We start from the raw sequence: 19,473 nt of genomic DNA, 5'->3' as shown, positions 1-19,473 counted from the left end.
ATTATGTTTTTCTTTACTGCTGCACATCGTGAACATTAATGCTATTCATTTTCCAACAACCATAACATTGGTGATAAGAGACTGCCGTCCAGTGCATCAACCAAAAGACAATATAAGGCATTATTATCTGTAAGGTATCTTGTTTATAAACTTGAATGTTCTTTTTATCCACTGCCATGCATTTGCATACAACTGCTAAATAATTCTTTTTGTCAACAATTGTGATCGCTCTTTAAATATGATTGCACCCGTTCCTTTCTTTGTCAACTGCACCCGATGCTACTCACCATTTTCATCCCCTGTGCTCTCTCTATTTTGCCACACAACATAAGTTTGTAAAGACTATTGGGTCTCTCAGTGATTCTTGATCTAAATAAGTTTTGTAGTTTAGAAGTTTATTAAATTTCTGTATTTCTGTAAATATTGCAGAAAGAAAATGCATGCTACTAGAATTATAAAAACATGAACCTTAGTCTAATTCAAATTAAAAAGTTTTGATTGCTTTGGAGAACCCAGCACAAATAAATCTTTCTCAAATCAAATTAATAATAAATCTATCATTGTACAAGTACATCAGTCCTACTACAAACAGCACCTTCAAAAATTGAAACTATATTTGTCTCCATCTGCTGGTAGAAAGCATAACCTGTATTGGGAACAAAAAATTAAGTTTATCTGGCTCACGCGAGAAAGCGGAAATAGTGCAACCCCTAAACATATCAGGGTGGAATACATGGAGAAGGCACACAGCTGCATAGCACACAGGAAAATCAGAATTTAAACTCTCATTGCCCGTCAAGGGAATGAGCAGGAACTGAAATCGTCACACGCTTTTAACAAGAGTGGAATTCAGCAACGTTCCGCACAGAATTATGGGTATGCAAATGTCCACTGATTCAAGTATCTTTATTGACAAGACAACCCCAATGCCCTGCTGACAGTTTAGCGATTTTGTTCCTCAATCTGGTGACTTTTGGAAGCAAATGGAGACTTTAGAGATATGGGTGATATGGGTGAGACGGGTGAGACGGGGATCCCCTGAGGAAATAAGCTTGATTTTGGAAACCTGTTCCTAGCAGGGCATTGACAGATGGGCAGTGCGGGTACAACATAAAAGTCACAGCATGGAAAGACTGAATAAGTAAATAAAGAAAAATCGGAGCTATTACCGGTATACCTGTCCCCTACCTTGATTACCTATTTGAAACAGCAATTCCCCTTTACGTGGGCAAAACATTCTGTTAAGTATTTAGGGGTACAGTTAAGTTCTGACTGTAAAGAGCTGTCTGATTTAAATTATCTTACACTTCTGAACGGTCGGCGAGGGACCTACAGACTTGGGATAGGTTGACACTTACATGGCTGGGTAGGATTGCGGCCATTAAAATGACTTTACTCCCGCGGTTAGCATACTTATGTTATGAGCGTGACCTCCGGCAGATGTAGGGACCGAGGGCACAGTAATGCATTGATTAAAAATGTTTGCGCTTGAACCCATTGGCCGGCCCCTGTCACATGGAGGGAGCACTGGATGGCCAGCACCATCTTTAATAATGGCACGGGCCATCCAGTGCTCCTACCATGTAACAAGGGCCGGCCAATGGCACGGATACCCTGTCACATGGTAAGGGCAAAGGGCCATCGGCGCCATTTTGATTAGTGGCAGCCGATGGCCCGAGAGCGGGAGATCGCTCCCAGGACCTTCACTGGACCACCAGGTACCTGTAAAATGTTTTTGGGGGGGTCGGGAGGGTGGGGGAAGCTAAGGGATTAATTTTAAAGGGTCGGGGTCGGAGTTATTTTTGTGTGCCGTTTTTCCCGCCCTCCCCCAAAACAATAAGAGAAACCCCCACGAACAATATTGTGGGGTTTTCCTAACGTTTCGGGGGAGCCCCCGATTTTAGACGATTTTGAAAATATCGACGATATTGTCAATCGTCCGAAGCCCGATTCACATCCCTATTTATTACAGTGATTTAAGTTTATGATTTTTATAGCTTTTATATTCATATATGCATGCATTTTCATGCTCACTGCTGGTAGTTTTTTCCCTTTAGTAGTCTATGTGCCAACCACTTTGTCCCACATATGTTGTGCAGCTTTGTGAACTTTGAGGCATTTTTAGTTAAAGGTATTTATTTAATTATCATTGAATCAGACAGTCTTCTTTAGAATAATCCTCTTCCTCAACATTATTGACTCTTTTAATATATAATTTGTAGTTTGATATTCGCAGCCTTGAGTACCGATTAGCCTCGGCGTGCACAAAAGCGCATTGACAAACACTGTCTTCATAAAACTCCGTGCAGAAGACCAGTTTCACATTATTGGTGTCTAAACTTCAAGAAAGCATTGCTTTTACTTCATTATAGCAGTGGCATATATATTTGAGCTGTTTGAGTTACACCCATCTTCATTGTTCATTTATTCATTCATTTTCCCACACTCAGTTTTCAGTTTTACAATATTGAAACTTGTAGATTTCTGATATAGATATTTATCAGTTCATTGGTTTCCGCCTAAAGTTCTTTGCACACGTTTAACAATAGTACATCCTCTTCGTTTATAGTCATAACTGCAACTTATTTTTTCTTTTCTTTTTTATGTTGATTTTTTATTTTTCATTATTTTTTCTTTTTTATTTTATTCTTGTTCATCACTTTCCATTTTTACTCATATTTTTTTCAATATCACAAATGTTTGTCATTTTCATCTGTTTTGTCTAATTCATGTGAGTTTTGGTCACACAGTTCACAGTCTTCTTATTTATTTTTCACACAGTTAAAAACAATTCAGGAAAAGTCATTGGCAATAAGATCATCCTTATACACATACGAGATTATCTTATACAGGTAAAATCATCTATACTCTTATGGTATCGTATTTAGGTTGTTATTTTAAACTACACTGCTAGTACATATCTGTTTAGGATTTATGTTCCATTTTAAATGTTATATATATGTTTTATATCCAATTGTTACCTTTTAAGTATTTATTTGTTTTTATAATTTATGTGAGTCATGTATGTTTTACATTGTTAACGTAGTAATCGTTATTTGTTTATTGTTTATTGTGGCATTTACAGAAGCTGGGTGGGATGGCCTTCGATATATTGTGGGTGGACTGGGTGGAGATATTTGTCTGGTCAGAGTGCAGCCCTAACATCATCCCAACTGTTCACCTTCCAGGACAGAGTACCATTGTACTGTACAGTAAGAGGGTGACAGTGCAGTTAATCCAACATACCTTATCACCCACAAATGTTTCCAATATTGTGATAGTGCAAGACATTAGTTTGGCACCCTGTCTGAACCCCTGTCGTCCTCATCACTGCAAGTAGCAAGCATGGAAGCAGCTGTTCCTGTACAGTTATGTGTGTCAGCTAGTGGATAGTCACTGACACCCATCCACGTGCAGCTGTTCCAAAGAGCTCTGGAATATGTTGTCCATATGTTGTGTGCTGAAAGGCTGGTACCCTCTATCCAGACACCTAGCACACATTCGTTGTTCCCGCTCATTGATCACCTATTCTTCCTATACCACGTCTTGTTTGGTGCCACACAGGAGTACTACACATTTTAGGAAAGGGGAGTGGGCTGTACACCAATGTACCTCTTCACCTGCAGAGCCATATATCTGGCCCCCTTCATCCATACATTCCACCCTGTGCAGCTTCCTCTTGTGTTCTACCACCTCCATACGGATGACACATGGGTAATGTGGGATCAGCGAAAGGCTTATGCTCCAAGGACACATTCACATATGAGTATGGAAGTCCTTTATTTGGACGTCAGGACCTATGCTGGAAGGCTGTGTGATCATCAGTCATTAGTGATGGATTACCCATGGACATTAGTTTGTCATCATACTCTGCAGTAAGGCAGCTATGATGATGCCGTTGGTAGAGCCAACACGGTTATGATGGGCTCTGTTTGGAGGAGCGTGAATGACTGTGTGTTGGCTCACCAGAAGCATGCTGTAGGGGTACAAATGCCTGGTCGGAGGTGCTTCCACAGTACACAGCATGCTTTCTGTGCTATTGAACCAACTGCAGTGGGTAATGTGACACCAGCCACACCCAGCTCTGTGCCTTGTGGCACTCTAACCCATTTGTGGGCAGTTGCACAGGCCAGCTGCTGAGGGCCTGGGTGAAGAGGCACTCTGTTACAGTCCTGACAGCCTCATTGGCAATGTTTTTCTTTACTGCTGCACATCATGAGCATTAAAGCTATTCATTTTCCGACAACCATAACATTGGTAATATGAGACTGCCGTCGAGTGCGTCAACCAAAAGACAATATGAGGCAGTATTATCTGTAAGGTATCTTGTTTATAAACTTGAATGTTCCTTTCATCCACTGCCATGCATTTGCATACAACTGCTAAATAATTCTTTTTGTCAACAATAGTGATCGCTCTTAAAATATGACGGCACCCGTTCCTTTCTTTGTCAACTGCACCCGATGCTACTCACCACATTATATTTAACATTTTTTTCAGAAAGACATCGTGCCAATTTTGGCATTCTATATTGAAAGCACTGAAGGCACTCCAACCACCAAAGCGACTTTTTTATCTTTCAGCCTGTTAGTAAGTGACACGTACAGCAGCACGTTGCCATTTTTAGGATTTTTAATCTTTTTTACTAGTATTTTGTAATGATTTTTTTTTTAATATTTTTATTCTCATTTTAGTGCTTGTAGTTCATACTTTTTTCTTATTCTTCATGTTTTATTTTTTATTAATTTTTAATGTTGTTTATGTAAGATCATTGTCTAATTTATTTTTTATCTTTAATTTTTAAATCATGTTTTATTATCACTTGCTTTATTGAATTAATTCTTATATTGTCATTTTATATATGGAGTTTTTTTTATATTTTAGAGTGTGTACATCTTCCATATAACAACTATGTTGTTCCCCCCCCTTTTTTAGAATTCTCAAATTAATGTTTGGTGATGCTCTCACATTGAAATGTGACAGATGAAAAGTAACCATTGGTACAGGTATTTGCTGTTACAACTTAAGTCTTTTCTCACTGATAATTTTCCCTTGCCAAATCCACGCCCACTGTTCTTAGACACACATATACAAATAAATACCGCACATCACGGCCACAAACTTAAAAAGCTCAGGTATTAGATGTTAAGTATTTTCTACACAATTGAATGTTTTTAATATTAATATTTTCATTATTTCCTTTAAGTTTGTGACATTTTATATGTATTGACACACATCTATGTCCATTTGGTTAATATATATATTGTCTGTCATGTGTAATTTTAATTAATATTGTTCTTGTAGTAGCCCCTGAGGCAGCTCCTGCGTGAACGAAACTTGGCCAGAGTCCGGCAATACCAATAAAGAATCCCTTTATACACCGATCACCATCGTTTGTTCTGCTTTCCAGCATTATTGATCGGCTTCCGATTTGCTTTTTGGGTCCTTGTGTCTCCTCAGGCATTTTCACCACTCTGCTGCTATGTTTTGCCCTTCTCTCTGTTATTTTTAGCCCTGCACGTTCTGCATTTTGGGGGAGTCTCCCTTGGGTATTACCAGACCCTGCACTATCTGGATTTTGCTGGAATCTCTTCCAGTATTTCCAACCCCTGCCCTCTCTGCATTTTGCCAGACTCTCTCCCTGGTATTTTCAGCCCCTGTGTTCTCTCTATTTTGCCACACACCATAAGTTTATAAAGACTATTGGGTCTCTCAGTGATTCTTGATCTAAATAAGCTTTGTAGTTTTAGAAGTTTATTGAATTTCTGTATTTCCATAAATGTTACAGAAATAAAATGCATGCTATAGGAATTGTAAGAACATTAACATAAAAACAAGTACATAAACCCTTTCCGTTCAAATGAAAAAAATTTGAGTGCTTTGGAGAACACAAACCAAATAAATTTTTTGCAAAGCAAATTAATAATAAATCTGTTATTGTACAAGTATATCAGTCCCACCACAAACAGGACCTTCAAAAATTGAAACTATATCTGTCTCCATCTGCTGGTAGAAGGCATAACCTGTATAGAAAACAAAAACTGCTTTTAACTAGCTCACGCGAGAAAGCGGAAATAAGGCAACCCCTATGATATCAGGGTGGAACACGTGGAGAAGGCGCGCACACACACACACACACACACACACACACACAGCTGTACAGCGCACAGGAAAATCAGAATTTAAACTCACATTGCCCCATCAAGGGAACGGGCAGGAACTGAAATCGTCACACGCCTTTAACAAGAGTGGAATGCAGCAATGTTCCGCACAGAATTATGGGTATGCAAATGTCCACTGATACAAGTATATTTATTGACAAGACAACCTACAGCCCTGCTGCCAGTTTAGCAATTTTGTACCTCGATCTGGTGACTTTTGGAAGCAAATGGAGACTTTAGAACTATGGGTGAGACAGGGATCCCCTGAGGAAGAAAGCTTGATCTTTGAAACCTGTTCCTAGTAAGGCATTGACAGATGGGCAGTGCGGGTACAACATAAAAGTCACAGCATGGAAAGACTGAATAAGTAAATAAAGAAAAATCGGAGATATTATCGGTATACCTGTGCCCTACCTTGATTACCTATTTGAAACAGCAATTCCCCTTTATGTGGGCAAAACATTCTGTTAAGTTTTTAGGGGTACAGTTAAGCTCTGACTGTAAAGACCTGTTTGATTTAAATTATCTTACACTTCTGAAATGGTCGGAGAGGGACCTACAGACTTGGGATAGGTTCACACTTACGTGGCTGGGTAGGATTGCGGCCATTAAAATGACTTTACTCCCGCGGTTAGCATACTTATGTTACGAGCGCGACCTCCGGCAGATGTAGGGACCGAGGGCTTGGCTCCTTCGGATCCTGTTATAACCTGAGGGCACGGTGGCCTTCGGGTCCTGTTACGAGTATGACCTCCTGCAGCTGTTACACTCCGAGGCAAGGAGGCACGGTCGTCTCTGAAGCTGGTGATGTGAGCCCTTGGGCCACGGAATGACCTAGGGAGGAGCCCCAACCCACACCGCGGGAAGTGAGCTGGTGCGAGCATGGGTAACGAAAGCAGGACAAGGCTGAAGCAATGACTAGGGTACAAGGTCTGACCCTCATCCGGACCTGCACACCCCAAGATGACCAACAACGCAACGTTGATTGATGAACAGTCCTCCGACCTTCCAAGCCCTTTCAGACCTGCCGCTGGGTACGGCAATGGGCGGCAGGCCGGATAGAGGACAAGGGCAGACGGAGTCCTTGGAACACAGAAGACTTTGGACTTAGGACTGAAGCGAAGACACTGTAAACAAGGACTGAGGTGAAGACACTGTAGACGAAGGCTGGAGGAAAAACATCATAGACGAGGACTTAAGCAAGACACCACAGACGAGGACTGGAGCGAAGACATCATGGACGAGGACTGAAGAGAGACATTGTAAATGAGGGCTGAAGCGAGATACTGTAGATGAGGGCTGAAGCGAGACACTGTAGAAGAGGGCTGAAGCAGGATCAAGAGCTGGTGCAAGTCTGCGACGTAGCGCGCCCTATACAGTCCACCCGCAGGACTGGTCGCGGACCACGCTAGGCTCGAGGCAGTACTACAGGAGGAATAGTGGAAAACTGATACCAGAAACATGAAGCAGCTGCAGAGACCTGCACTGGGGCGTGCCCTACACAGCCCCCCACGGGACTGGTCGCGGACCATGCTGGACTCAGGGCAAGTATCAAACAGAGGCTTGACATGGACTTACACACAGGTTGCAATAGGCTCTGAAAAGCGGGACAACTCTGAAGCAGGATTCGATTCTCAAGGATTAAAAACAATGGACTGAAGCAGGAGGTCTTCCAGAGGGTTGCACTGCGGAGATGAGGATGGCCTTGTACCATGAGGTGCCCTCTACAGCCCACCCGTGGGACTGATCACGGACCAAGACAGCAGTACGCCAGGAATGTGGACATCTGGGAACCAGGCATGGAGGCAGAGACGAAGGCAAGGACATCAGGAACATAGAGACAACAGAAGAGCAGAACATCAGGTACCGGGGACAAGAAGACATCTGGACAAAGAACATCCGGAACATGGAGGTGACTGAAGACCTGGACAAAATACATCTGGAACATGGAGTCAAAGCCGTCAAAGCAGAGGAAGACCATGGAGGACCTGGACCGGTCAGAAGACACAGACGACTGTGGAACCTGATCTGAAGACATGGAAGAACTGAAGCAAGGCCCTTTTATAGGGCTGAAGTAGGAAGTTGTCATCAGATGGAGCCAGCAGCACTTCCTGTGGCTGGCCCTTTAAATAGAGTAAAGAGGCGCGCGCCGGTGCCTAAGGAAAGCTGAAGCAGAGAAGCAGGACCACAGTCAGCGGCATCCCCCTGCTCGTTGACACAGACGCAGGGAAAGGCAGGATGGCTGAAGGCACTGGCAGGGACAGCCTTCCTGCCGGTCGAAGACCCCGGCAGCGGCGTGGATGGCTCCCTGCCATCTGAGGACCCCAGGAGTAGCATCGGGGAGCAGGAGCAGCATCGGCCGCAACGGGAGGCTCCCGGGTGTCCAGCCCTGCCGCGCAGGGCTGAAGATGGACGGGGCCTACACAGCCCCTCCTAGGCTGCGCGTGGGTGGTGTCGGCGGTGGCGCTGCGGAGGGTCCTGGCATCGAAGCAGCGGCCCAGGTCCTGAGTTTAGGCTGTGACTCTGCCGCGAGGATAACAGGTGGGTGGAGAGACCTGCTCGTGGATAGTAACTCCGCGGGCAGGAATCGTAACAACTTATTCCAAACACTACCTTGCATAGTTCCTCCACATTACTTAAGGGGGCTTCAGGTTAAGATTTTCTCCTTTATGTGGAAGAGGAGGCCACCATGCTTTATCAGTCCTCCTTTATGTGGAAGAGGAGGCCACGGTGCTTTATCAGTCCAAAGCAGAGGGAGGACTGGGGGTGCCCAATTTGCTTAAATATTATATGGCTTCCCAACTGAGGGCACTAGTGGATTTCCATAATCATAAGATGATTAAACAATGGATACGATGTGCGAACGGATATCAGTATAAAAGAAATGTTAAATAAATAAATAAATAAATAAATGGGTAAATTTAGAGAAATATATGGCAGCTCCTATGTTGATAGAGGATTTGTTTTGGGGAAGGAGCGTCCACCGCCAGTTGGTATAAAGGCTCATTCTCTCCGAGCTCAAGCAGGCTCCTGGGCAGGAGATTTGCAGAGCGGCTACCTGGAAGTCGTTACACACATACGCGAGTCACTATCACTTGAATCTTCAACCACCAATCGTGGGCTCCTTTGGAGCTCAAGTCATTCAAGCTGAGCTATCAGTGGCCCACCCTACTTAGGGAAGCTTTGGTATTTCGCCCTGTTTGCCTACCACAGTGACGTTGTGGCAGCGCTGGAGGAAACATTTGGTGGGGGATCGAAATTATTTATATTCAACCAGGATAAGGGGATGCGAGGCGTTTCCTGCAGGACGAGGGGGGGAAATATTTCAGGAATGGGCACTACAGGGGTTGTGCACTCTTGGTCAATGGTGGTTCGATCAGGGGATGAAATCGTTTGAGGAAGTGGGCAATGTCTATCAGCTACCTTCAAATGATCGCTCTGCGTAACTGCAATTGCGACACTTTTTACTCTCCAAAGCAGTACGGGTAGATATGCTTAAGGGGAAAACTCTCATATAAGGGTATTGTGAAAAGGCTCATGTGATAAAAGGGGTAATATCTAAGATCTATAGATTACTTAATGGAATGGTGGCTCACACTATGAGGCATATCCAAGCTTGGGAAAAGATTTTGGAGCTCTCCTCAGAGAGTTACGGGATGTGTGTTTTTATGGCGACTAGCCGCAGTTCTATAGCTGCAAAATTGGTAGAAAATAGCTATAAAATGTTATTTCGATGGTATATTACTCCTTGTAAGTTGAAGAAAATGGGGAAATGCGGGGATTCATTATGCTGGAGGGATTGTGGGCAAGAAGGTGATTTTTATTATATGTGGTGGATGTGTCCAGCCGTCAAAACATTATGGACCCATGCAGAAAACTGGCTGCAGAACTTGCTCCATTTGGACATACAATTAAGCCCAAGGGAGATGTTGTTGAATGTTCCCGAAACCAGGGTGAATTCAGAGCATATCATTCATTAGAGCGCTTGCTCACGCGGTTAGAGGTGAAATCGCTAAACACTGGAAAGAACCCAAGGCATCTTCTTTCTCTGCAGTGCTACGGAGATTGAAGTGGATTTCTCATATGGAGTATTTGACTGCCTTGCGAAGAGACTCGATGGCGAATAGCATAAAATGTGGCAACCATTTCAGCAATGGACTGATTCCCACAATGGCTGAATACTGAGAGGGGAAGGGGAGGGGGAAGGGTGGGTGTTGGGAGATAGTGGGGGGCGGGAGACATGATTATTTCTGGTTTCATTGCCTAGTGTAATCATGGAACATGTTGTCAGGTTAATTGTTTTCCTACACGTTGGGGAGTACTGGATGCACCTTTTGTGGTGTATTTGTTCACTGCAATGCTCTTTTGTGTTATGCCTAAACATTATAATAAAAAGAAAATTACAAAAACCCCTAAAAACTGAAACTACACAGAAACTGTTCAATGCAGCAAGCAAAGCTATGCTTTCCAGCAACTGAGCCACTGTCATCACCATATCTTACCTCCCCAACCCGAGACACAGGTTGGGGAGAGGTATCTTCAAAGGATACTAATGATGCATTAGAATTAGGGCATCCCCACAGTGAGGTTCCAATAATAAGAAAAGTAGTCCAAGTGCCTGTAACTAAAAACTCACCTGAGCTAAAAAAAATTCTAACATCCCTATCAATTAAAAATACAAACAAAAATCAAACTTTGAAATGTTTGTATGCTAATGCCAGAAGTCTAAGAAGTAAGATAGGAGAATTAGAATGTATAGCAGTGAATGATGACATAGACTTAATTGGCATCTCAGAGACATGGTGGAAAGAGGATAACCAATGGGACAGTGCTATACCGGGGTACAAATTATATTGCAATGATAGAAAGGAGCACCTGGGAGGCGGTGTGGTGCTTTATGTCCGGGATGGCATAGAGTCCAAGAGGATAAACATCCTGCACCAGACTAAATGCACAATTGAATCTTTATGGGTAGAAATCCCTTGTGTGTCGGGGAAGACTATAGTGATAGGAGTATACTACCATCCACCTGGTCAAGATGGTGGACTGACAGTGAAATGCTAAGAGAAATTAGGGAAGCTAACCAAATTGGTAGTGCGGTAAAAATGAGAGACTTCAATTACCCCAATATTGACTGGGTAAATGTATCATCGGGTCACGCTAGAGAGATAAAGTTCCTGGATGGAATAAATGATAGCTTTATGGAGCAATTGGTTCAGGAACCGATGAGAGAGGGAGCAATTTTAGATCTAATTCTCAGTGGAGAACAGGATTTGGTGAGAGAGGTAACGGTGGTGGGGCCGCTTGGCAATAGTGATCATAATATATATTTGATTTAATGACTGGAAGGGGGACAGTAAGCAAATCCACGGCTCTCATTCTAAACTTTCAAAAGGGAAACTTTGATAAAATGAGAAAAATAGTTAGAAAAAAACTGACAGAAGCAGCTACAAATGTAAAAAGTGTGTAAGAGCGTGGTCATTGTTAAAAAATACCATCCTAGAAACACAATCCAGATGTATTCCACACATTAAGAAAGGTGGAAAGCAGGCAAAATGATACTGGCATGGTTAAAAGGGAAGGTGGAAAGAAGCTATTTTAGCCAAAAGATCTTCATTCAAAAATTGGAAGAAGGATCCAACAGAAGAAAATAGGACAATGCATAAACATTGGCAAGTTAAATGTAAGACATTGATAAGACAGGCTAAGAGAAAATTTGAAAAGAGATTGGCCGTAGAGGCAAAAACTCACAGTAAAACCTTTTTTAAATATATCGGAAGCAGGGAGCCTGTGAGGGAGTCAGTTGGACCGTTAGATGATCGAGGGGTTAAAGGGGCAATTAGAGAAGATAAGGCCATCGCGGAAAGATTAAATGATTTCTTTACTGAAGAGGATGTTGGGGAGGTACCCGTACTGGAGAAGGTTTTCATGGGTAATGATTCAGAGGGACCGAACCAAATCATGGTGAACCTAGAAGATGTGGTAGATGTGCTTGTCAAACCTAAGAGTAGTAAATCACCTGGACTGGATGGTATACACCCCAGAGCTCTGAAGGAACTAAAAAATGAAATTTCAGACCTATTAGTAAAAATTTGTAACCTATCATTAAAATCATCCATTGTACCTGAAGACTGGAAGATAGCTAATGTAACCCCCATATTTAAAAAGGGCTCCAGGTGCAATCCAGGAAACTACAGACCGATTAGCCTGACTTCAGTGCCAGAAAAAATAATGGAAAGTGTTCTAAACATCAAAATCACAGAACATATAGAAAGACATGGTTTAATGGAACAAAGTCAGCATGGCTTTACCCAAGGCAAGTCTTGCCTCACTAATCTGCTTCACTTTTTTGAGGGAGTTAATAAACATGTGGAAAAAAGGTGACCCGGTAGACATAGTGTACTTGGATTTTCAGAAGGCATTAGATAAAGTTCCTCATGAGAGGCTTCTAGGAAAAATAAAAGTCATGGAGATGGTGGCGATGTCCCTTTCGTGGATTACAAACTGGCTAAAAGACAGGTAACAGAGAGTAGGATTAAATGGACAATTTTCTCAGTGGAAGGGAGCGGGCAGTGGAGTGCCTCAGGGTTCTGTATTGGGACCCTTACTTTTCAATATATTTATAAATGATCTGGAAAGAAATACGACAAGTGGGGTAATCAAATTTGTGGATGATACAAAACTGTTCAGAGTAGTTAAATCAAGAGCAGATTGTGATAAATTGCAGGAAGACCTTGTGAGGCTGGAAAATTGAGCATCAAAATGGCAGATGAAATTTAATGTGGATAAGTGCAAGGTGATGCATATAGGGAAAAATAACCCATGCTATAGTTACACAATATTAGGTTCCATATTAGGTGCTACTACCCAAGAAAGAGATCTAGGCGTCATAGTGGATAACACATTGAAATTGTCAGTTCTGTGTGCTGCGGCAGTCAAAAAAAGCAAACAGAATGTTGGAAATTATTAGAAAGGGAATGGTGAATAAAACAGAAAATGTCATAATGCCTCTGTATCGCTCCATGGTGAGACTGCACCTTGAATACTGTGTACAATTCTGGTCGCCGCATCTCAAAAAAGATATAATTGTGATGGAGAAGGTACAGAGAAGAGCTACCAAAATGATAAAGGGAATGGAACAGCTCCCCTATGAGGAAAGACTAAAGAGGTTAGGACTTTTCAGCTTGGAGAAGAGACGGCTGAGGGGGGATATGATAGAGGTCTTTAAGATCATGAGAGGTCTAGAACGGGTAGATGTGAATCAGTTTTTTACTCTTTCGGATAATAGAAAGACTAGGGGGCACTCCATGAAGTTAGCATGTGGCACATTTAAAACTAATTGGAGAAAGTTCTTTTTCACTCAACGCATAAATAAACTCTGGAATTTGTTGCCAGAGGATGTGGTTAGTGCAATTAGTATAGCTGTGTTTAAAAAAGGATTGGATAAGTTCTTGGAGGAGAAGTCCATTACCTGCTATTAATTTAGTTGACTTAGATAATAACCACTGCTATTACTAGCAACTGTAACATGGAATAGACTTATTTTTGGGGGTACTTGCCAGGTTTTTATGGCCTGGATTGGCCACTGTTGGAAACAGGATGCTGGGCTTGATGGACCCTTGGTCTGACCCAGTATGGCATGTTCTTATGTTCTTATCATTCCCACTGCAACTCCATGATTTGCAGCCTCAACTCAATTTTTTTTCTCCAGCAGGTTTATCTGCAGATCTACCATCTTCTCTCCCAGCTCCCACACGTGCACCACACAAAACAAAAGCCTTCCATAAGGACCCTTCACCACAGTTAATCCAAGGATGACCTGCATAGTGCCCGTCTGCAATTCCCTTCCGGTTAGCACTGCTAGCGACAACTGCTGAGTGCACAGCCCCCCTCAGACCTCACATCAGGCCATCTAAGGGGGGCAGAGCACTCAGCGGCTGTCGCTAGCAGTGCTAACTGGAAGGAAATTGCAAACAGGCATTTAGCAGGACACCTAGAGGTTAACTGTAGTCCATGCTAAGGGGAACTTATAAAAGGCTTCTGCTGTGTGTGAGATATCATCAGGAAGAGCCAGTAGGGTAAACGTGGTAATAGCTTATATTGAGGCCCTACATTTCCACTGCTCGACCGGACATTGTACAAAGAGGGACAAAACTGGACAGATGGCAACCCTTCTTGGGAGAAGGAATTGAATCTTAACATCACATGCGGTTCTGCCTTCCATTGTAGAAACATTTCTAGGGTTTCTATTGTATAGAGACTAAACAGCTTTACAGAGGGATAGGGTCTCAACCCAGCAGAAAGCCCTCAGGGGACATTCCCTCTCCTGATTTCACCGCACCCATTTCACACCATGAATAAAATTACCCTAGCTATGACCAGCATGGGGGCTTTTTCACAAGGGGTGGGGGGGGGGGGGGAATTCTCAGTGGTCCTTTGTATGTGGGGAAATGCCCCTTTACTCTTAAACATTTTTTAAGATTACCAAAGGTGCCAGCTCTGCCGTTGCAATGGGGACTTCAGTGACTCCAGTATTGACTAAAATCCTTTACTGTGTCCAAGGAGGAGCAATTTGTACTGTGTTTAACACCCCCTCCAATCATTCTGAAAAACTGACTTCTATGAAAGTAACCTCCCCATGAGTAAATGACACCACTTATCTGTACAAATTTATTTATTTTATTTATTTATTTATTTAAATCTTTTTCGATACCGTCGTTAGGAAGGATACATCACAACGGTTTACAATAAGGCACATAAAATAAGGATGCTGAGATACATTAATTTACACGCATGCCATAATGATTCGGTACATAGTTTTCTCAATGATATAATTGGGGTGTGATACAATACTGTCCAGAAACTATCAGTTTAAAAACAAATCTAATTTTATAAGTGTCAACTTCTCATCTTGTGAAGAACGAGAAGGTAGAGTAAAAAACAAATCGAAATATAGCTACACACTTTATTTGTTCATATCTCATACTTCGCCTGCCTCACTGTTTCTCCTTCTCTATTTGGTAGGCTAGCATGAATAGCCAGGTTTTTAAGCCTTTTCTGAAAGTTTTGCTGTCTCTTTGCAGCCTTAACTCTAGTGGCATGGTGTTCCACAGTGTGGGCCCTGCCAAGGATAGTGCTCTCACTCTTACTTGAGTTAGTCTTGCTGTCTTAATTGATGGGATAGTAAGGAGTGCTTTATTCGCTGACCTTAGGTTTCTGTTTGGTACGTGTACACAGAGGGCTGTGTTAAGCCATTCCGCTTTTTCATTATGTATTAATTTGTGTAAGATGCAAAGTGTTTTGTATTGTATTCTCTGCTCCACAGGTAACCAGTGTAACTCTGCTAGGGTTTCGGTGATGTGGTCTCTTTTACTTTTACCGGTCAAAATTCTTGCAGCAGTATTTTGTAAGATTTGTAGTGGTCTGAGTGAGGTGTATGGTAAGCCTAGTAATAGCGCATTACAGTAGTCGGTGCTTGCAAAAATCAATGATTGTAGGACTGAACGAAAGTTCTTTGGTGTTAGCAAAGCCCCCATGCGACTTGTGTTTATGGAGGGTAGGAACCTTGCTGGGTATTTTTAAGTGGATGAAAATAATCTTAAATCAATCCAGCCAAGTTCTACATCAAATTTCTGATCTTATGCAATTTTAATATCATTCTTGCAATCCGTCCTCTCTGGGGTTCACAGCGTCAGATCTGTGATCCCCATAAGAACATTCCATACTGAATCAGACCAAGGGTCCATCAAGCACAGCATCCTGTTTCCAACAGTGGCCAATCCAGGCCATAAGAACCTGGCAAGTACCCAAAAACTAAGTCTATTCCATGCAACTGATGCTAGTAATAGCTATTTTCGAAGTCAACTTAATTAGTAGCAGGTAATGGACTTCTCTAAGAACTTATCCAAACCTTTTTCAAACCCAACTACACTAACTGCACTAACCACATCCCTTGGCAAACAATTCCAGAGTTTAATTGTACAGTGAGTGAAAAAGAACTTTCTCCGATTAGTTTTAAATGTTCTACATGCTAACTTCATGGAGTGCCCCCTAGTCCTTCAATTATCCAAAAGAGTAAATAACCGATTCACATTTACCCATTCTAGACCTCTCATGATTTTAAACACCTCTATCATATCCCCCCTCGGCCGTCTCTTCTCCAAGCTGAACAGTCCTAACCTCTTTAGTCTTTCCTCCTAGGGGAGCTGTTCCATCCCCTTTATCATTTTGGTCACCCTTCTCTTTACCTTCTCCATCGCAATTATATCTTTTTTGAGATGCAGCGACCAGAATTGTACACAGTATTCAAGGTGCGGCTTCACCATGGACCGATACAGAGGCATTATGACATTTTCCTTTTTATTCACCATTCCCTTTCTAATAATTCTCAACATTATGTGATACCCCTAGAGCAGGCAGTGCTGGAATACAAGGTGGGTGTCAGTATCCTTATTATCACAATGTATCCTGGGGTCACAGATCTCACTCTGTGATACCCCTAGAGGAGGCAGTGCAGGATTACAAGGTGTTTGTCAGTATCTTTATTATCACAGTGTGTCCCAGGTCACAGTTCTCACAATGTGATCCCTAAAGAAGAGGGCAGCGCAGGAATACAAGCAATGGGATGGTCACAATTTGTAACCAACCCCATACATTAAAGCTGGACATATTCTAGATCTAATATTTGCCAACGACAATAATTGTTTAATCAATAGAAACATAGAAATGACAGCACCACATGGCCCATTCAGTCTGCCCAGCAAGTTTCACACTTTACTTTTTCTCATACTTATCATTTACTCTTGGTTCTTAGTAACCTTTTGGTTCTATTTCCCTTCCACCCCCACTGTTAATGTAGAGAGCAGTGTTGGAGCTTCATCTAAGTGAAATATCTAGCTTAATTAGTTAGGGGTAGTAACTGCCGCAATACGCAAGCTACACCCATGCTTATTTGTTTACCCAGACTATGTAATTCAGTCCTTGTTGGTTGTCTGTTTATAGATCCACTTTTCTTCATTCCCCCTGTCGTTGAAGCAGAGAGTTATGTTGGATATGCATTGAAAGTGAAGTATCAGTCTTTCTCCCCTGCCATTGAAGCAGACAGCTATGCTGGATATGCGTGAAGTATCAGACTTTCTCCCCTGCCGTTGAAGCAGACAGCTATGCTGGATATGCGTGAAGTATCAGAATTTCTCCCCTGCCGTTGAAGCAGACAGCTATGCTGGATATGCGTGAAGTATCAGACTTTCTCCCCTGCCGTTGAAGCGGACAGCTATGCTGGATATGCGTGAAGTATCAGTCTTTCTCCCCTGCCATTGAAGCAGAGAGCTATGCTGGATATGCATTGAAAGTGAAGTATCAGGCTTATTTGGTTTGGGGTAGTAACTGCTGTAAAAAGCAAGCTACTCCCCGCTTTTTTGTGAATGCAAATCTTTTTTTCCACATTCATTCACATCCTCTAGACTTTATGGATCCACATTGTTTATCCCACGCCCCTTTGAAGTCCTTCACAGTTCTGGTCTTCACCACTTCCTCTGGCAGGGCATTCCAGGCATCCACCACCCTCTCCGTGAAGAAATACTTCCTGACACTGGTTCTGAGTCTTCATCCCTGGAGCTTCAAATCGTGACCTCTGGTTCTGTTGATTTTTTTCCAATGGAAAAGGTTTGTGGTTGTCTTTGGATCATTAAAACCTTTCAAGTATCTGAAAGTCTGTATCATATCACCTCTGCTCCTCCTTTCCTCCAGGGTGTACATATTTAGATTCTTCAATCTCTCCTCATAAGTCATTCGATGAAGACCTTCCACATTTTTGGTCGCCCTTCTCTGGACCGCCTCCATCTTGTCTCTGTCTCTTCGGAGATACGGTCTCCAGAACTGAACACAGTATTCCAGGTGAGGCCTCACCAAGGCCCTGTACAAGGGGATAATCACTTCCCTTTTCTTACTCGATATTAATCTCTCTATGCTGCCCAGCATTCTTCTGGCTTTAGCTATCGCCTTGTCACATTGTTTCCCCGACTTCAGATCATTAGACACTATCACCCCAAGATCTCTCTCCTGCTCCGTGCACATCAGCCCTTCTCCCCCCATCGAATACAGTTCATTCGGAATTCCACTCCCCATATGCATGACTCTGCACTTCTTGGCATTGAATCTCAGCTGCCATATCTTCGACCACTCTTCCAGCTTCCTTAAATCCCGTCACATTCTCTCCACTCCTTCCGGTGTGTCTACTCTGTTGCAGATCTTAGTGTCATCCACAAAAAGACAAACCTTACCTTCTATCCCGTCCGCAATGTCGCTCACAAAGACATTGAACAGGACCAGTCCCAACACCGATCCTTGCAGTACACCGCTTAAAACCGCTCTCTCTTCAGAGAGAGTTCCATTTACCATCACACATTGTCTTCTGTCCGTCAACCAGTTTGAAATCCAGGCAACCACCTCGGCACTCACTCCCAAGCTTCTCATTTTATTCACCAGTCTCCTGTGCGGGACCGTATCAAAAGCTTTGCTGAAATCCAAGTAGATGACATTGAGTGCTCTTCTTTGATCCAATTCCTTGGTTACCCAGTCAAAAAACTCAATCATATTTCTCTGACAGGATCTTCCTCTGGTGAATCCATGGTGCCTCTGGTCCATCAATTCTCCCGACTGTAGATAGTTCACTATTCTCTCTTTCAACAGTGACTCCATTACTTTTCCCACCACTGAAGTGAGGCTAACTGGTCTGTAGTTATCAGCCTCCCACTATACATTGTCCTAGTCTGATCACCAACTAATAAAAGCAGAAATAACACTTACCAACACTAAGCAAATGACCCGTATGACATAGTGAGGGCAAAAGTAGCGCCGGCGCCATTTTGAATATTGGCAATACGGCGCGAGTGCAGGAGGTCGCTCCCGGACCCCCCCCCCCCCCTGGACTTTTGGCAAGTCTTGTGGGGGTCAGGAGGCCCTGGGGGTCCAGTGGGGGTCCGGGAGCGATCTCCTGCACTCGTGACGTCGGGTGACAGGAACCAAAATGGCGCTGGCGCTACCTTTGCCCTGTCATATGGTAAGGGCAAAGGGTCACCGGCGCCATTTCTATTAACGCAGCCATGGCCAGTGGAGGGAGATCGCGCCGGGACAGCCCCCACTGGACCCCAGGTAATTTAAAACATTTTGGGGGGTTTGGGAGGGTGGGGGATTTGTTTTAAAGGCTCGGGGTGGGTTTTAGGGTTGTTTTGGTGTGCCAGTTTCCCCGCCCTCCCCCGATTTATGATTTTTTACGATTTTTTAACAAAAAAAACCATGACGATCAGATTTC

This window comes from Rhinatrema bivittatum, chromosome 19 (assembly GCF_901001135.1).
Source record: "Rhinatrema bivittatum chromosome 19, aRhiBiv1.1, whole genome shotgun sequence".
NCBI lineage: Eukaryota > Metazoa > Chordata > Amphibia > Gymnophiona > Rhinatrematidae > Rhinatrema > Rhinatrema bivittatum.
The sequence above is the reverse complement of the archived record's forward strand: the minus strand, read 5'-3'. Positions refer to the sequence as shown.